General features: G+C 36.6%; 1 pseudogene; it reads left to right on the forward strand.

Moving 5' to 3' along the window:
• The first annotated feature begins 9,474 nt into the window (after positions 1–9,474).
• LOC110737118 lies at positions 9,475–14,444 on the forward strand (annotated as a pseudogene).
• Positions 14,445–19,858: the final 5,414 nt, after the last annotated feature.

The raw sequence follows: 19,858 nt of genomic DNA on the forward strand, positions 1-19,858 counted from the left end.
AAGGGGTCGATGAATTAAATGACGAATGTGATTAAATTGAATATAAAGATATAGGGAGAAGAGGAGAAGGTTAATAAAATTTATTTTGTTGAATTTAAGTAGAAGTTATAGAATTTAAACAGTTATTGAAGGGGGGACCCGGAGAAATTCAATGTAAATCTAAGAAAAGAAAAATGATTCTAGAGAAAGGTAATAGAGGAGGAGAACACGTGGAAACTTTGATTTTTGTTTTTAAATACTAATTAAGTATAGATAGGTCGATGACTTTAACACTAACTTGACTTGTTAATTAAACATGTTGTGCCGTGTTATGTTGACTCGTTTCATTGAACATGTTAGATCACATGACATTAAACCACCTTTCCTATGTTTGGTTTGTGTTGTGCAGTCTTGTTATATGAAGTATTAAAAATATTAGCCTCATTTAGATATTTATTATCAGCCCCATAAATTATTGATTATTTTCTTATAGATGGGATGAGTTGTGATAGTTTTATGTTGGAAATTTCAATACTAACCTGAATTGTTTAAATAAATGTATCATGTTGTGCTAACAAGTTTAATTTAATTTTATTATGTTTGATTCATATAATGTTAGTCATGTAGTGTCAGATTTTGCTTGCTCTACTTTCCACCCCATATGATTATATGAGTCATATCCTTGTAGTCTGGGGATCACCTCATCTAATTCTTTAAGAGGATTTTCTTTATTTATGTTTTCTTCTACATATAAAAAATTATTTCCTCTGTTTCAAATAGATAACACATACTTCCTTCATTTTTTTTAATACTTGCAACATACACATTTTTCACGGTATTTAAGGAAAGCAATCTCACATGATTTCACACACTTAAAATGAGGTTGAGGGATTGTAAGAAGTATAACTAAGTGTGCTATGAGCTTTAAATAAGGTTAATAGTGCAATTTTTACCACCAAAAACTTTCCAATTAAAGTGTATTGCAAGTATTGCGACATTTCCATTTTAGGGAAGTGTTGAAAGTATAAAAAATCGAAGGAAATATGTATTTAACACAAATATTAAGGAGCGTTTGGATAGATTGACAAAAGATATAAACACCCTTACCATTTACCATTTCTTTTGCTTCTAATTTGAAACGAAGTAAGAGTATATTAAAAAGAAGGTGCCCCAATTAATCTTTTTGATAAACAGGTTATTAATCAGATGACAAAGTTGTAAATAAATGGCCAAATATTAGAATGCTCATGATAAAACAGCTAACACCATGAGCGATTTTACCAAAAATATGCATTGTTCATGATAGAATCGCTATTGGTATAAGGCCCTGTTTGGCAAAACTAATATAGCGGATAGCTTTTAGCGGTCGAATAGCGAGTAGCTGTTTGTTTGTTTTTTTTTTTTTTTTTTTTGACAACGATTACAAAGAACAAAACAAAAGCGGAGCCCCATACTTCCTACAGGAGACTGCTAAGTTGTGGGCTTTTTGTACAGCGCTTCTTCTAGTCTTCACACATGCCACAAAGTCACGTTTGCCAACCGTTAATCTGATGTCCTGAACTATGTGCTTTATTAATTCGTCTAACGTTTTGTCAGGCTTTCTTAAGCCTTGGACTAGTGTTGATGAATCCGTCTTGATAATCAGGTTTCCGAATCTTGAAGGAACTTCTTGCAAAGCCTTAAGGACAGCTAAGCCCTCTGCTTGTGTAAGGGTGGTAGCAAAGGTCCTAGATGTCCTTTGTATCTGCACTTGGTTGTTCTCCTCTATCATCCATGCTATTGCTGCTTGCCAAGTGACTCCGTCATTATCTTGTCGTGACTTCCAGGCTGCATCCACACAGATTGCTATTGTCTCCTTTGTTGACATTTTTCCCATGCACTATAAAATAGGCAAGGTCACCTGTCGAATGCTTTGTTGTGTTGTTGGCTTGTGAGAAGACATGAGGGAGGTAGCTTTTTGTTGCATTATGACGTGTGACTGTGCTGCCTTCAGTATACTACTGGGGTTTACACTCACGCCATTGAAAATTATTTGATTCCTGTGTAAGCAAATACTCCATAAAATTGCTACAAATTCAATGAGTGACTCTTGGGTTGGAGTTGACAGATTCATGAGATAGTTAGAGAAGTTTTAAGATCCAATCCCTACAAGAAAGATGAGGAGGGTTAGAAGAAATAATACCAAGGTAAGAGTTTCTCCAAATCCTCTGTGAGATGTCACAGAATCTGAAGAGGTGGTTAAGATTTTCCATCTCCACTTTGCAGAAGGTACAGAAGCCGCTTGAAATAATCCTTCTCTTGGCAATTATATCCTTAGTCGCCAGAATGTTCTGGGAGATCTTCCATATGAATAGCTTCCATTTGGGGGGGGGAGATTTGTCTTCCAGAACTTTTTCCAGAAGCTTGGGGTTGCTGAGGGCTTAGGAGCTGTAATTCTGTTGTTTGTTAGGTGCCAGTAACCACTCTTAAAAGAGTAATTTCTCCTTTTGTCTGGGATCCACTTGAATTCATCTTGTTGATCTTGTTTTGGGATATGGATTGCAAGTATTTCTCTCGCAATGTTTGCATCAAATCTGTTCCAAATAATAACTGCATTCCATTTCCTGCTTGAATTAATCAAGTCAGCTACCTTAGCTGGGTGTTGGGTCGCATTTTCTTATGTTGCTTGAATTCTTTCCTTTTTGACCCAAATGTCTTGGAAGATGTTTGTGTTCATACCATTCCCTATTCTCTTACCTATCTTATCTTTGAGAGTAGAGGCTGCTCTAACATAGCTCTTAGTTGCCCATGATCCTCGAGATATTCTCTTACCTGTGTATCCCATCGTGGCAGGATCAGACCCATATCTAGCTTTGAAGATCTTACTGGCTAAAAGATTAGGTTGAGAGTATAATCTCCAGCTTTGTTTCATGAGCAGGCTAGTGTTTATAGCTCTCACATTTTTTTATACCCAATCCACCATCATGCTTGTGAAGTTGGAGTGTCTCTTTCTTTCTCCAGTGAGTACCTTTAACCCCTATCTTCTTTGCCCACCAAAAGTTGCTCAAAATGCCTTCAATCTTGCTGATGATGTTACTTGGGCACCAGAAAATAGACAAGATGTTGTTTGCTAGTGACACTACTACTCCATTGATGAGAATAAGTTTCTTTGCTTGAGGAAGGTTGGAAAATTTCCAGGAACTGATTTTTCTTTGGATCTTTTCCAGAATTATGGAGAATTTTGAACATGATCTGCCCTCCACATCCATAGGACAACCTAAGTAGTTGCCTAGTTCCTTAGTACTCTTCACCTTGAGTGGCTGCCTTAGGATTCTAACAAAACGTGAAAGAGTGTTTGGGCTGAACAGGATGGATGACTTGCTTGCATTTACCATTTCACCTGAGACAGAACAAAACTCATCCAACGTGTTTTTCACCGGTCTACAGGATCTTGGAGTAGCCTTGAAACATATAAGAGCATCATCTGCAAAAAACAAATGGTTAATAGCCGGAGCAGTCCTTGATACCTTTATGCCCTGAAGCTCTCCTTTTTCTTGTAAAATGGCAAGTCTTCTGGACAAGGTTTCCATGACCAAGATGAAGAGATAGGGGGAAAGGGGATCCCCTTGTCTCAAGCCCACCTTGGGGGAGAAGAAAAGGGTTGGCTCACCGTTGACCAGAACTGCATAGGTGACTGTAATGACACATTGCATGATCCATTGAATCCACTTAGCAGGGAATTCCATATTCTTTATAATTGACTCAAGGAATGGTCATCTCACCCTATCACAAGCTTTACTTAAGTCAATCTTCATGATTCCCTCGAAACGTCCTCCTTTTTTCTTTGACTTGACTCTGTTTAGGATCTCATGGGCTAGAAAGCAATTTTCAGCCATAAGTCTTCCTGGAATAAAAGCATTCTGGAAGTCACCAACCAAATCCGAGAGAATAGACTTAAGGCGATTCACCATGCATTTGGAAATGACTTTATACATCGAGTTACATAGGCTGATTAGTCTAAAATCCTCCACCTTTTTTTGGTTGTTTTGTCTTGGGAATCAGAGTGATATATGTTCTATTTGTTTCCTTCAACATAAAGCCCGAGTTGAAGAAGTGATGGGCTCCCCTTACAATGTCCTCTTTGATTATGGCCCAGTTTTCCTGAAAGAAGCAAAGAGGAGTGACGTTTGGGCCCAGAGACTTAAGTGGATACGGGGCGAAGACGTCTGCTTTGATTTTCACTTCAGAAAAAGGCCTCCCAGGAAAGTCTTTTAGGCCTTGGACAGGATCGGCAAGTCTTTGGCCCAATTAGCACACAATGAGTCTACAGCCTCCAAGTTTTCGTTGATGGGCTGGCATGATTGGAAAAGTTTGGAAATATAAGCTTAAAATTGGGCCTTTATTTGGACTTTGTCTGAGATCCACAATCCACTATCATCCTGGATTGTTTTGATATCCAATCTTACAGCTCTTTCCTTAACACTTTTGTAGAAGAAAGAAGTGGATTGATCCCTAAAAGCATCCCATCTCGATTTCGCCCTTTGTCTCCAATACCAACATTCCATGGTTGCTTCTGCTACGATTTCTTGCCTCTTAGCTATTTCCTTTTCACCAACACTATTATCCAAAGCTTCTTTAGCTTGCCCCATTTCAAAGTCTTCTTTGATTTGTTGCCAATTGAGGTTGTGACTTTGGTCTTTTCTCTTTAAGAACCAACTCTTGACCTCCATCAAACAATGATTCACCTTCTTTTGAGTTTTGTAAAGAGGCGAGCCTATTGTATCTTTTTTCCAGCATTCAGCAATGAAGAGTTTGACTTCTTCCAATTTTAAACACCATGCCTCCATCTTGTATGACGCTCTCCTATTTTCTTTTGGTGGATCAACTTCCAATATTAAAGGAGCATGATCAGAAAACATGATGGGAAGATTCCACACTCTTGCATCTGGAAATAGGCATTTCCATCCATTGTTTGCATAAGCTCTATCTAATTGTTCATAAATAGGGTCCTCTTTTCTATTATTGCACCAAGTGTATTTTAGCCCTATGCTATGAACGTTTATTAGACAATTCTCAATTTTCCAGTTTATAAAAGATGAAACTCCTAGGATGAGCTCTCAGCCTCCTAATTTCTGATCACTTGTTTCGAGTTAATTAAAGTCACCTAGCATAATATAATTACCCATATGGCGCTGCATGAGTTCATGCAAATCGTTCCAAACAAATTCCCTAGATGATAAGTAGGGGCTACCATACACACACGTAAAGTAATAGTTAACGTCACCTACTAGGTTTATATTACAAAGGATCACAAATGGAAGTACTTCGACCACATCAATTGATACCCTTTCCGACCAACAAAGGAACATACCTCCTTTACTAGCTTACAGCATTGAAGCCAGTACACCCCTTGAAACCCACTTAACAAAGAATGCACTCACGAGAAAACAATAAAGTCAAAAATCAAATTATTTCGGAAGAGTGCCCAAAATGTGGACACCCCACCAGCCGAATTAAAACTCTATCGCATAATCCATGGATTTCATCCTACTAAAAATTGGCGTTAGAGAGTTAACACTACACTTAGTTTCACTTAAGAAATAAAATCTACATTATACTTAGCCGCTAAATATTTAATCATTGGGAAAATTGGGGAGCTTAAATCACTAACTCCCCTACAGTTCCAACTCAAAGCACTCATTTTCCACCCAAAGGTTGTGGGCCAGCCGCGCCATCAACAGAAGCTAGGTGAGTCAGTTTGCAAGTGACTTCATCTTCCGAGTCCATGGTATCCTCCCTTGCAATAATCCTTAGCACTTGAATCCTCCTTGGTAAAATTCCTTCATCCTCTTCATCCATAAGCTTCTGCCACAGGTCATCATCATTGCTAATGCCAAACCTGAATTTCTTGCTCTTCCCCTGATTCTCCTCTTCACCACCCTTCTGCTTTGCATCTTTGTTCGACTGCACTCCCATAGAAGCCCTCTTTAGCGAATGGCTACTCGCTCCTCTCTTCCCTTTCAGATCTTTCTCCACCCAGAACTCCATTTCTTTCTTCGAGGACCCTCTTCTAAGAACCTTCTCCCTTTCCTTTTTTTGTAAAACATCTTCCTCTCCTCGTGTGAATATTATTGTTGTTCAAAGTCCGAGGATTCAGCAATTAAGGCTAAATCTTGACTTCCTATCTTGAGGATCGACTTTAAGGACTCTGGAGGGATGGATGAAGGGGCTGTGTTGAAAGATTCCACCGAAGCAGGGGAATTTGGTAGGGTAATAGATTTTTCTCTAGCATCAATGGAGAATTTGGATGAGCTTGAGGCTGGCGACACTGTCATAGAGCCTTTCAGCTTGGCAGGCATGAGTAGGGTTTTCTGGGTTAGGGTTAGTGGAGGAAGTAGTATTGTGAGCAAGCGACTTAGCCATAAGGGTGTTGATCGAGACGTACGAGTGGGTAACTTGAGAGCTACGGCAGGTTTCAAGCTCTTCCTTATTCAGCATAATTGAAGGAAAAGAGAATTCAATTTCTCTAATAAAGGGGTTAACAAGGACACTTTTTGGGCGAAAAGGATCTAGCAGAGGATTTTTAGTGTAGGTTCTATCTGTTGGGAGTAAGAGCACATTGTATTCATCGTCAATTTCCATTTTTGTGGTTGACATGTTGGACCAGACAGAGACAGTTGGTGGTTGAACTTTGGAAGATGAAAGCCAAAAGGAAGATTGGGTGGTGGGGCTTTGAAGCGAAATAAACGGGAGATAAACATGATGATTCAGGGAATAAGGGAGTTTCAAACTGGAGTTGTCATAAATGCGGGTGGTTGGGTAGCAAGAAAAGGGAAAGGCTGGGTTGAAAGAGCCAATTGGGATTGACATTGAATGATTGGAGTAAAGTTACTAGATTGATACGTGCCAAAATTAAACTCAAATAAAGATTTTGAGTCTCGAGGATGCTGACTTGGCACAGTTAGGTCCATACCGACCTTCCGGTCAAAGATAGTCAAGCTGGATGCATTAAGCTGGGAGAGGGAGTTGGGCATTGACAATAAATATGGTAAAGCAAAACAGGCTTAGCTGGGTACCTGGTTTAAGATAGCTTGACTGAATTATACAGTGTTGCTGACTCCGTTCAACATTCTCCCCGTTACCAGCGTATGTAGGAGTTTGACTTTGCTGAACTTCCAATTGACTTTGTCCTAAGGGAATTGATATCGACTGAACTGCAGCTAAACCCCTCCGCTCCCTAAGACTCCTTGATCGGTGGCTTTCTTGTGAACCTTGATATAAAGAGAAAGAATGGTTGGACTAGTTACACTTTCTTCTTTTGTATCTCTCCCTTGAGCTGGAGGTAGTGCTTGGACCTGATCTTTTGCACCATGTTCTTGCATAGGACTTTGGTTTCTATTGAGATCTTACAGGCTGCTGCACTAGCTCTCTCCACACTTCTGCTCTGCTTGATTGAGATTGCAAAGCAGGGATGATTACAGGGAAGGATAGCACTTGCTCCCCTTCTCATATAAAGTGGAGCTGAAGCCTGGGAATTAGCTTGCTGCGTAATTACTTATTTCTCGGAGTTGTTTCCTTAAGTAATAAGGGTTTAGATGAAGCCAGATGATCACATTTTCTCCTTTTGTTCCCATTAAAGCTTTCTTCCCCTTGGTTGGCTTCTACTGGTGAAACCGGTGCTATTCGTTTTGGTGAATGGTTACTAGGGCCTAGGTTTTTTGGGCTATCTGATTCACTAGAAGAAGAAGAATCAGAATTCTATTGGGTAGAATTCTCAGAGTTCTGATCATTGTTTTTTTGTTGCTGGTCTCCCCATTGCTTGAAGGGCTGAATGGTGAGGTATATTCAGAAGACTGTGAAGCTGGGCTAGGGTGAGGGTAAACTCTAAGATTAACTCTGGTTGTTCTGAATCTTTCTATGTCTTGTAATCCCATGATTCTCTTTGAGTATAGAGGAGTTGGCAATCTGGCTAGGAGAAGGTCATATTGCATGCCACACAGTCCTCTGATTCTACTGCTAACTTCTCTGTGTGCTATATGGCAGGGAATTCTGCAATGTGGCTGGCTATGGCCAATTCTCCCACGCCCATTACAAATGATGAAGACACTTTCATACCTTAAGAACACCCAAAAAGCTTTTGAGGAAGTTACTTCATAAAAGAAACCTGGAATCAAAGCTTTGTTCATTGGGATCACAACTTTTGCTCTCATGATACTATGAGGCCTATCGTCTTGAGAGGCTTGATCAAACCTGATAATTCTCCCCACCCTCTTAAGGATTCTCCTAGCTACTTGTGGTTGGCATTCCTCAGTTGGGATGCCCTCAACTTTGATCCATACTGATGACTCAGAAAGTTCATCTCTTTGACTTTCGACCCTATTAACCAGCCTTTAAAGACAATGAGAGCTCCTTTGTAGGCAGCAGTGCCTAAGGACATGAGATTATCTATATCTTCCCAGGGTCGATAGAAAAAAAAGAACAAGTACTTGGTGTGGCTAACTTTCTGCACCGTGATTTTAGTATTAGTTTTCCAGTAATGATCAACCTGATTTTGCAGCTGGATTTATGAGAATTTCCTTACATCCACCACCTTAGCAACTACCGCTAGGTTGTATTTGTCAACATCTTCCGAACTATCATGTGGAAGTCTGGGAATCCCTATTCCTATTCTGATCAGATGTTGCTAAGTGTTGTGTAGCGGCATAGAAGATAGATTGAGGGAAGTAAGAAAGGTAAGAACGAGTGAAAGATTGAAGTTAAGCAAAAAACAACTAGTTAAAACGAAGCTTCTCTAGTTGAAATGTCTAGAGAGAAGAGCGCTCTCTAAGGTTTAGAGATAGGACGACGGATTCATGGAGAGTTGCTGCAGCGAGTAGCTGTTAGAGAAATGAGAAGCTATCAATTAGTAGTGGGTAGAGGTTAGCTATCAATGTAGCGGATAAAGGTACGAGTATTTGGAAAAAAATAGCAATTGAAATATTAAAATACAAGAAAAATATATGCACAATATTTTAAAAGTAAACAAAATTTGTCAAACTTTCAAGCGCTAACATTTTTAATGTTTGACAAAAGCTACCTAAATGCTACATCTACCACTAACCGCTACATGAAACACTACCTTACCAAGCACACTTAGGCCCTGTTCTTTTGAGCTTCTGGGCACAGCAGAATAAATTTCAGCTGAGTAGAGCAGATTTCAGCATCATCATCATCATCATCATCATCATCATCATCATTATTATTATTATTATTATTATTTGATTTTTTTTTTTTAGATTTTTTTAACACTTTTTATAACATTAGAAAATGTGTTAAATAATATAAAATATTAATTATTATCATTAAATATCAGTTATTATTATCAATTAATATTATATATTAATTATTATTATTATTATGATTAATTATTACTATTAAAATAAAATATTAATTATTATCTGTTTATTATTTTAAGTAGAGCAGAGCATGACAGAGTAAAGGAGAGCAGTTGAAAAGAGCAGGGCTTATAGCAGTTCTATCATATATAGTGCACATTTTTAATATCTATAAAAACCCTAGGATTTGAAATCAAAAGAGTTACGGAGTACATCAAAACAATTCACAAAGAAGATTATTCTCATTGCCGGTGCTCATGTGGTCAGATAGTTGCTTCAGAGGTACTCTCTCTTCCTAACTGCAAATCATGTAATTGTTCCTACAATCGAGATCAGAATTTGATTTTATTGCCCTCAAAAATATCAATTTGTACATAATTTTGCTGAAATTCATTTGGGCATTGTTCAAATTAACTTTTTTTTTTTTTTTTTTTTAATGATGCTTTCAAGGATTAATATTAATTTGTTTGTAAACTAGCCAAAAAAAGTAAGATTCACCGGCTTCTATGAATCTAGGAATGGCAAAGTTGTGTTTCCTTTCTTTTTTTATTTTTATTTTTAATGTCTTGCATTTGTTATAAAGGTATAAAATGTCATTTTATGGAAGTAAGATCTTCATTTTGGTTGTTGAAACTGGGCAAACCCGTAGTGATGCTTAAATAAATATTATGATGGATTTGCCTTGTTTTTTGGCAGGTTCTTAATGATATTGTACTTTATATTTATCTTTGTTGTTAATATAATCACAGAGCCGTTTTTTGACATTTTGGAGGCCTTGGGCAAAATTATAATTACAAAAACCATTTATTTATATAATTGTTATATAGTTATGTAATATGTTAATTCGTAAATAATTTTATATAATTTGTTAAATACTTTATCACTTTATTTAATTGCACCATTTGGACATTTTCATTCACACTTCTCTTTTGATCTTCTTTTATGATTTATCCGTTAGAAAAAATATATAAATAAATATCATATTTTTATATTTACTTAAATAAATAACTAGTAATCATCAATAAATTATAACCAATCAATAATCCATAAGTATATATTTCAATAATTATATACTTAATGACACACTTAAAAAATTCGTGTTGATTCTTAGTGAGATAATGCACCATTCTTTTTTTTCTTTTTTTTTCATTCTCGTATAGAAAATATCTGTGTAAAATAGAAATGGATATACAGATAATTAGTAAAAGGAAAGTCTAATATAATAAAGTAATGAAAAAAATAAACGCAATAAGTCGAACTTTAGGTGATCTTCTAATATTAAGTCAATTTTAATAAATTAAAAAATAAGTCTAACATTGATGTCTATATTCCATGAATAATTTAAGTACTAGATTTAACTTGTGACCGGTCAAACAAGTCATCAATTGACTTATACTATAATTAACTCTCAATTAAATAAGAATTTACTTAATTAAAAACAAAATATAACTTAATATTAATTTTAAATATAAAAAATTATTTTTAATTTTAACTATAATAAATAATTTTTTAAAAAGATTGAGGTGTCGGGTTTGGTGTGCAGGGTTGAGTGGTCACAGGTTCGTGCCGACTAGGGTGGGTGGGAGTTGTGTGGGTTCGATCGATCGATTAGGTTAGGGCTAGGTGAGAGTTTGCCACATAATTGTAGTTTGAGAGTAAGGGTTGGGGTTTGGGTGGGAGTTTGCCAAATAAGTGGGGTTCGAGAGTTAGAATTATGGTTTTTGTGGGTGTTAGCTGGACTGATTGGGACACTAGGGTGTAAAGTCAAAATATATCTAATAAAAGGAACAGATGGAGTATTAGAGCAACTCCAATGGCAAGCTAATTAGCAAATTAGCTTTTTTGACCACATAAAATTCTAAAGCTAATTTTTTTGTAGCTAGTTTGTGCCCTGGCTACTAGCTTGTGGTGTTTGCCAGAGAGAAGAAGAATGGATTTTGGAGTAAGTGCAATTATTCTATGGTTTTGTCTCACACTCTTTGTAGTATGGGTGGCTGGTGGGAACATTGTTTTGGTAATTTTGGAGAGGATATGGTGAGTTTAATTACCATGCATTGGGCTATGTGAGGCGCAAGGAACAAATGGATGATTGAGGGTAAAAATTCGAATGTTGAGCAAATTATTGCATATGCTTTGAAGATTAAAGGTGGGAAAGTTGAATAACATGGGGAATGGAGGGGTGGAAAGAGTGTCTTTGTGGGCAGGTCTCCTTTGGCATCTGGTGTGGTTAAAATTATTGTTGATGCTGGTGTTTTGGGGGAGGTGGGGACGGGGATGGGTGCAGTCTACAGGAATAGTGAGGGGGTGGTGCTTTGGGGAGCTACGGTGTAGTGGAGTGAAAAATGAGAGACTAAGATTGCAGAGGTGAAAGCGGTATTTTGGGGCATGAACATTGCGAGACACAAGGGTATGAGCTGCATTGGGATCGAGAGTGATAATCTGGTGGTGATTGAGGCAATAAGGAAGCGTTTGTAATAGTATGGCTTTAGTTCCTTTCATCTGATTATAAAGGATATTCTAGATTTTTTTTTTTCTTCTAATTTTACTAGTGATTCATGGTCTTTTGTAAAGCGAGGGGGTAATAATGTAGCACACAAATTGATTTACTTTCAACCTTGGGAGTTTGGCCAATGGGTGGGGAGTGACGTAATCCCTCCTCGCATTTTGGAAATTTTTTCGGTTGATCTAGATGGTTTTTTTTTTCAAAAAACAAAAACAAAAAAGTATTAAAGTTGTCACTTCCCAAGTTATTCTCTAATAATTTTCTGTTTTACACATATCACTAACCAACTCATACAATTAACTAACTCATACAATTCTACACTTGCTAGTCTGCAACTGTATTTATAATAAAATTTAAGTGACCATCAGCTGATGTTAAAACCGCAAAGGTAACACTACCTATACGATTGCATAGTTCACACTTCACATGACACAATTAATTTGCCATAATAGCCACGACAAAAGAGTCATCCTAACCACATTTTTTTTAAGAAAACTCATCCTAACCACATTTAAGACATGATAACTTGTAATTGACTTATGTTACCATACTTTCCTTTCGTTTGTTGTAAACTCAGTTTAATTAATGTAATTTTAGCCGTTTTCAAAAGTAAAAAACAAAAAAACCAAAAAAAAACTTACAAACAAATTATACAAGCTTTGATTTGTGAAGATAGTATTTGAGAAATGAAAGTGTAAAGATGAACTAATACACCGTACTTTTTAAAACAAGTTTATTCTAAATCCTTAAAAGGTCTGCCCTGCCCCTTAATTGGACGATTGTGTATAAAGACTCAACCCATTTATTTATTAGACGGTTTCTAACCCATTAATAACTGTGGCGGGTCATGGGTCATGGCTTTTAATAGGGATTCAAGCCGTCCAACCCATTGAATTGCTCTATTGAAGCGCATTCAACGTTCTCCATTGAAGCGCAGTTGCCGTTCTCCGTTGAATATAGTTCTTGTATTCCCCATTGAAGCAGCTTCTGAGGTAAGCTGTTTGTATTTGTTATCATCATATCAAATATCCCTAAAATTATGAGATAATTGAATCAAATATCCCTAAAATTATGAGATAATTGAATCAAATTTGGTTGCTAATGTATTGCACAACACTTCAATGTTAGGATTCAACTATGAAATCAGAGCTCTTTTCCCTGGGCCCAGGGCTGCCGCCCCTCCTGCCCTTCCTCAGGGACGGGCCTGTATAATCATTGCAGTTTACAACAAATAGTATGAATGATGTGTATGAAAATATAATCGTTGCATAAAATTGAGTAAATTATTTGATGGTTGATTTGGATAGTAGAAAGTAGGATTGTCATCATAGGATCGTACAATAATAGCAAATAATATCAGAAGAAAAAACACCCTCCTCCTTACATACAAGAAATTCTTATCCAGCAAGACTAAATTTTAGTACTGACAATTTGACACAGACCATTGATGACTCTGTGCAACACAGTTATGTTATTTTATTGGCAAGTTCTTGTAATTGTCTTATTCTTATTTAAGTTTATTCTCTGCTCTTACAGTCTTGTGCTATCTTTTTTGTTTCAGAAAATGAAGCTAGAAGAAGTGAATTGTTGCCAGATACAAGAATGGTATCCGAAATTTAAATCTGTCTCTATAAAGACTGTTGTCCATGAACTCCCAGAATCCTTTATTGAGTATCTGTGTGTAGATTCGGGCCCTCTTTTGCTTCCAACTTCCGTTACAAATGAGGATGCCTTGCCCAATAGGATTCATAAACCTGAAGATGAGGAGGACTATCAAGTGTCAGAAGGATCTGAAGATGAATCAGAGCAACCACCATCGCCCCCCTCTTTCCCGGAACTTGAATTAAAGATCAAGGAATCAATTGAATCCCTAGGTGGTGCTGTCTTTCCTAAGTTAAATTGGAGTTCGCCAAAAGACGCTGCTTGGATTAGCTCTACAGGAACCCTCAGATGCACATCATTTAGTGACATAGCTCTCTTACTCAAATCTTCTGATTCAGTGGTGCATGATTTGTGCCATCCATATGATTCATGCAGTGACAAGACTTTGTCAAGACCACCTCTTTTTTACCTTGCTCTGCGCAAATGGTACCCCTCTTTGAGACCAGAGATGGAGTTCCGTTGCTATGTCTATGCTCAGCAACTTATTGGAATTTCTCAACGTGAAGTCACTGCTTATTATCCTGCTGTGCTGGAAAGGAAAGTCGAGCTCAAAGATCTGATCCATGAATTTTTTATTAATAATGTTGAAGGGGAATTTAAATCTGACAATTACACGTTTGATGTTTATGTTACAAAAGATAAGAAGGTCAAGTTGATTGATTTTAATCCATGGGGTGCATTCACATTGCCATTACTGTTTACTTGGGAGGAATTGGAGCTATCTGGAAAGTTAGAGGAAAATATTGATGTCAGAATAGTGGGAAGCCAGCATACAGTACGTCCAGGATTAAAGACTGCGGTTCCTTATGATTATATAGATATGAGCGCTGGAAGTGGTTGGGATCAATTTTTGAGGAATGCTGATGAGGAGTTGCAGCAACAGATGAGGTCTTCAGAAGCAGGTGCATAAGCATTTGGTATGCTGGAGCCTACAGGGTTTTTCGTGATGGCGTATACTTTGTAGTTTTCTTCCGAGTAACCTAATCTATGTTAGTGTATGTTTGCTAACAAGATTTTAATTTATTCTTATTACTTAAGGCTTGAGGCTATATTAATTCTGTGGTTACCTTTTTAGTGAATATTTTATTTCACAGTATGCATGTTCATTACTGATCTTCCCCTGCTCTCCTTCCTAACATCCCACCCCCTCACTCTTTCCCCCAAAAAACAGAATCAGAGGGTAATAATCTCTTGAAAACAGGCTTCCCTCTGCTCTCTGTAATTCCTCTTTTTTTCACCCTTCAATTTGGATAATGAAGAGCTTATGATATAAGTCTTAGTTGATTCTTAAATTTTCTCTTCACTATGAACTAAGGAAACGGCCCTTGGGCGCTATCAATGTATCATGCTTTGGTATGTCAACAGGGTTTATGGAAGCTGTTCACTAGGACAGCGATGTATCATTCTATAGCATTTCTGCTTAACTTACTTGCTTGTAGAAAATGTAGAACAACAAGCTCAGAAATACAGCAGGCTTCAGTAGATTTGATCAGTTTAACAAACTTGAACCTTTGTCTCTAACCTTTTATTTGCTCCAGACTCTACAAGCTCTATAATATTCAGTGTCAAGGCCAAGAAACCTGGTGAAGCAATTCACAACATAGCCAGCTAGCTTGATCCCAGTCTTGTCAGTGATTTTCATTGCAATCAAACAGGTGTGAATATTTATAGGCCATCTGAGGGAACCATCGCAGAGGGTGAGACCACAGAAGTTATTGGTGTCTAAACAAAGTTTACTTCATTATGGTTTGTGTTCTAGTTAAAAGTCGATGTTTAGCAAGCTTTACTGATGAGATTGAGTAGCTGCAGTTTTGTACTGTACTGATTATCCGCTGTTGGTTAAAAAGAGTTTGTTGATAAGTTTGTGCTTGATTTCCTGTGTTTCATTCTATTACAAATTGGTACTACGCCTTCACACTATCAACAAATTTTACATTGTTTCTATTTTTGCTTCCATTTTCATTAAAATTTCCAGCAGAAATTTGCGTCAAGTGGTGATAGCACCCAAAATAAGCATATCCAGCTTTTCTTGCTCTGTAGCTCATCTATGCCTTCTAGGCTGCTTGTTGCTGCTATTCTACTTCGTGTTTAATCTGTGGTGACACAACATCTTGTGTGAAAATTTTCCTCTTATATTTCTACGTTACATTGTCTAAGTTTTAACAATATGTTAATACATGTTTATGAAACATACAAAGTTCCACAAATTGAATGATATACTAACCCTGCAAATAAACGCCCCTATATTTCATGAACGAGCTAGATCCTGGCAATGCTAGTGAGACTATTGGATCTTCTACAAGAACGTATAGCAGCGTAGATGGACACCACCACAATCCCTACACCCACCATTATCAGGAGCACTACAAAGGCATCAGACATGTCTTCTTTCGGCTTTCAGATTTGCTCAGTGGTCGACGAATAATTTAACATATGCACATAGTGTTTTATATGACGTCTTGCCTAATGCTTAGGATGAAGGCACGAAATGGAAATGGTGAGCATCTCAAATACTCTCTCTGCCTTTTGGTTTTAGTGTTATGCTAATCTACAGCTTAAGATATTGCGTTACGTTTTTTACTTTGATATAGTTTATCCCAATTAGCGTACTAGTTTCCTTAAAGAGTTGACGAAACTTTTTAAAGCAAGCATTGTTAATTTGTTATGATAAGATTGGCACTAATCTTTTTTTCTTCAAACACAATTGTGTATTTGTGAGTATAACTTGTCATAAGAGGAAAATTTTACAATTATTTGGTTTAGGACTTTCGGTGGAGCTAATTGGAAAAGTGAGTAGAATAAAAAAGGGCAGCGAGAGTAGTAATTAAAATCAGTGGTTTAAGACTAATATAACTTGTTCGGGTTTTTCTGTTTGATTTCAAGTTGCCAATCTAAAATCCTATGGAAAACATGATTGCAATATTGCATACTAGTGGAAGACTTTTTGCGTTCAATAAATCTACGCAAAGTGAATTAGTCCCCAACGAAGACCTTTTAATTACAAGACTAACAATGAATTTCATTGACAAAAATTAATATGAAGTAAGGAGTATCTATGTATCCATCTTTTAGAAGGTGTATTATGTTACAAGACTTTATTACGTGTCACTCTCTTTCCTCTATTACACATTTACACATTATTTTATTTTTCTAGATAACGTGTCAAAATACTTGATTAGAGTACATAACCACAATCTCATTTTGATATTATGGAAAGATTCCTTTGCGCTGGTGCCTTTGTGTCCAAGACTCAAAAAGTCTGAGAAGATAATTAAAAGTATTTGTCACAAAATGATACTGACCCTCCTTGTGCCTTGTTGGCAAAAATCATTCTAATGGTATGCTCAAGGTCAGGGGATCAAGGGTTGGTAGAGAGAGGAAGAAGAAGAGAGAAAAATATAGAGGTATTCTAAAATACCTCCTTTTTATAACCCAAAAGAAGGGAAAGTGACACAAATTATGTCATGCTTAGTACTGTCAAAAACCGAACCGAACCGGTTAAATCGAACTGATTCAAACCGATCCGAATGAGAACCGAACCGATTAAAAACCGATTTTTTGAAACCGAAAACCGACCCAAACCGCATTTTAGTAAACCCGAAACCGAACCGATCTGAGTAATGTTAAACCATTTAAGAACCGAACCAAATCTAAACCGAATCGAAAATGAACCGAACCGTTTCTAACCCGAAACCCTTCGAATTGGCATAAAAACCGTTTACACCGAACCGTTAACAAATTGCAAACCGTTTGCACCGAACCGTTTATAAACCGAACCGCTTATAAACCGAATTGTTTATGAACCGAATCGCTTATAAATCGAACCGTTTACAAACCACTTACAACAACTCATCAAATTATGATTATGACACTATTAACTAAATGATCAAATAAGAAGCAGATAATAATCTGATAATAAAACAATAATACATTAATGCACTAAACTTTTATAATCTACTTCGTAATAAACTAGTAAGATCAGTATGGCTAAACATAACATGATATGTATTTATAAAATTAATGAGAATTTGCATATAATATGATGCCTCAATATGAAGTGATGAAGTCTCGGCTTGATATAAAACTTGTTAACCAGCAAAAAGTTAGAAAGTAGTATAAAATTTCAAACCAAAACTGTTTAATTGTCCGAATCCAAACGACTCGATAAAAAACCGATTTTTTGAAATTAAAAACAGACCTGAACCGTAATTTAGTAAGCCTGAAATAAAACTGATCCAAATAATGTTAAATCGTAGAAGAACAGAACCCGTTAACGAACCGAACCAGTTATAAACCGAACTAAAATAAAACTGAACCAAAAAAGAACCGAACCGTTTCTAGCCCGAAACTGTTTGAACCGGGATAAAACCGTTTACACCGAACTGTTAACAAACCGCAACCCGTCTATACCGAACCGTTTACTACCCAGACCATTTACAACTCGAACCGAATTTAAACTGGGATAAAAACCGTTTACACCGAACCGTTAACAAACCGCAACCCGTCTGCACCGAACCGTTTACTACCCGGGCCGTTTACAACCCGAACCGAATTTAAACCGTTCAAGAATAAACCGAAACCGAATCGAACCGATAATTATTTAAACCGAACTGAAACCGACCCGTAAGACATTTGAACCGATTTCAAACCGACCCGATTTCAAACCGAACCGTCAAACCGAATTGACAGTACTCATGCTGAATCAAAACCTCACATTGGTCAATTGAGTTTGACTTTGGAAGTTTGTTGTTATGATTTGCAAATATTTTACTAACAAAATTGTAAAGATTGAAATATTTTACTAACGGGCATATCTCATAGGTCAAGCTAGTCTAGCTTTACAAATCAAACTCATCGAAAGTGAAAGGGTAAGCCATAAGGATAAAGTGAAACCTCACCCCATAAAAGCCCCTAATGAGATTTGATCCTAGGATTTTTAAGGCCTCGTTTGGTAATTAGTTGATAGTTGATTAATATTGCGGGTTGTATTTACTGGTTTGACTATTTGGTTGTATTAGAGATTTGACTGGTTGTAAATTGTTGATTATGTAAAAATGTTTGGTAAATATTTGATAATTGTAGTTGTTTCAGTGTATATAATAACCAAAAACCTAAATGTTCAATTAGCTAATTTCAAAAAGCTTGTAATTATGAGGGTTTTTTTTTTTTTTTTTCCAGCTATTTACAAAATAGTGAAATTAAATTTTTAAGATGGTCAAACCTTTAATATGTCTCAATAAACTAAATATTTTTCAAAAAAATACTTTACCAAACCATGCTTAAGTCATAAGGCCAAATCCATATAGGCCAAGCCTTACTTGGTAAAAAAAATTGTGTTTGTTGCCACAGACAATACTCTAGAATAAATGATTTTCGCATGAAGACACCAACCCTCCTTGTGTCTTGTTGGCATAAATCATTTGTCTGGTTGCACTAGAACAAGGGTTCAAGGGTTGGTAAGGAAGAAAAGGAATGTGAAAAGAAAAAAAATGAGGTATTCATAAATACCTCTACATTATGAAATGTAACCTAGTAATATATAAAGTTATTTTGACGAATTATATTGCCCAACAATCCAAGTATCCATGTTGAATCAAAGACACTCCAACACAACTGTAGATATTGTTTTAGACCAAAAACAGCGTTTACAATGCTTCTGCGCGGTACTAGTAAAAGTAGTAATTACTAATTAGCTTGCAAATTAATCAACCAATCAATCTTCAGCAATGCTTTACCGCCTATTTTTCATCTCTTCCCTTAACATAATCCTCTTTCTCTCTTCTCTTCACACAAATCTGTAGAAAATCTGGATAAGGTCAGACTGCAGATATTCTGGTCTCTGTATATTTCTTAGCTTAACGCTACAACCTAAGCTGCGCTATTAGCCTATATCAGCTGCTATACATCTAATTATAGGTAAGATTCGTAAAAGGATATGGGAAGTTATAGTTGTAATGATTAAGAAATAATCCACAGCTTTCATCGGATTTTACCGGTGGAAAGCCCCAATCTTTATTTTCTTTTAAGCTTTTTGTTTCTTAGGTTACAATAATGGTCTCCCTCAAAAGGAAGGGTTTATCTCCTTTGAAAAAACAACGTTTTTTGGACTCTTTCGAAAGACAAGGTTTTATCGTTAATTGTCAATTGTAGATGCCGTATGACTTTAATTAATGAAATTTAGGGTCCTTCAGGAAAGAAAGAAAAAAAAAAAAAAAAATAATCCACGGCTAAAACAATAAGATTATCATGTAGAGCGATTCAGTACAGTAAATACTATAACTACTTAAAGTAGATCAGCGCAGACAAAGGTAATCTATCTTCTCCTTCTCCACTGCAGTCAGAGCATTTTAGCTAGTCCTTA

The sequence above is a fragment of the Chenopodium quinoa genome, unplaced genomic scaffold (genome assembly GCF_001683475.1).
Source record: "Chenopodium quinoa cultivar QQ74 unplaced genomic scaffold, ASM168347v1, whole genome shotgun sequence".
NCBI lineage: Eukaryota > Viridiplantae > Streptophyta > Magnoliopsida > Caryophyllales > Amaranthaceae > Chenopodium > Chenopodium quinoa.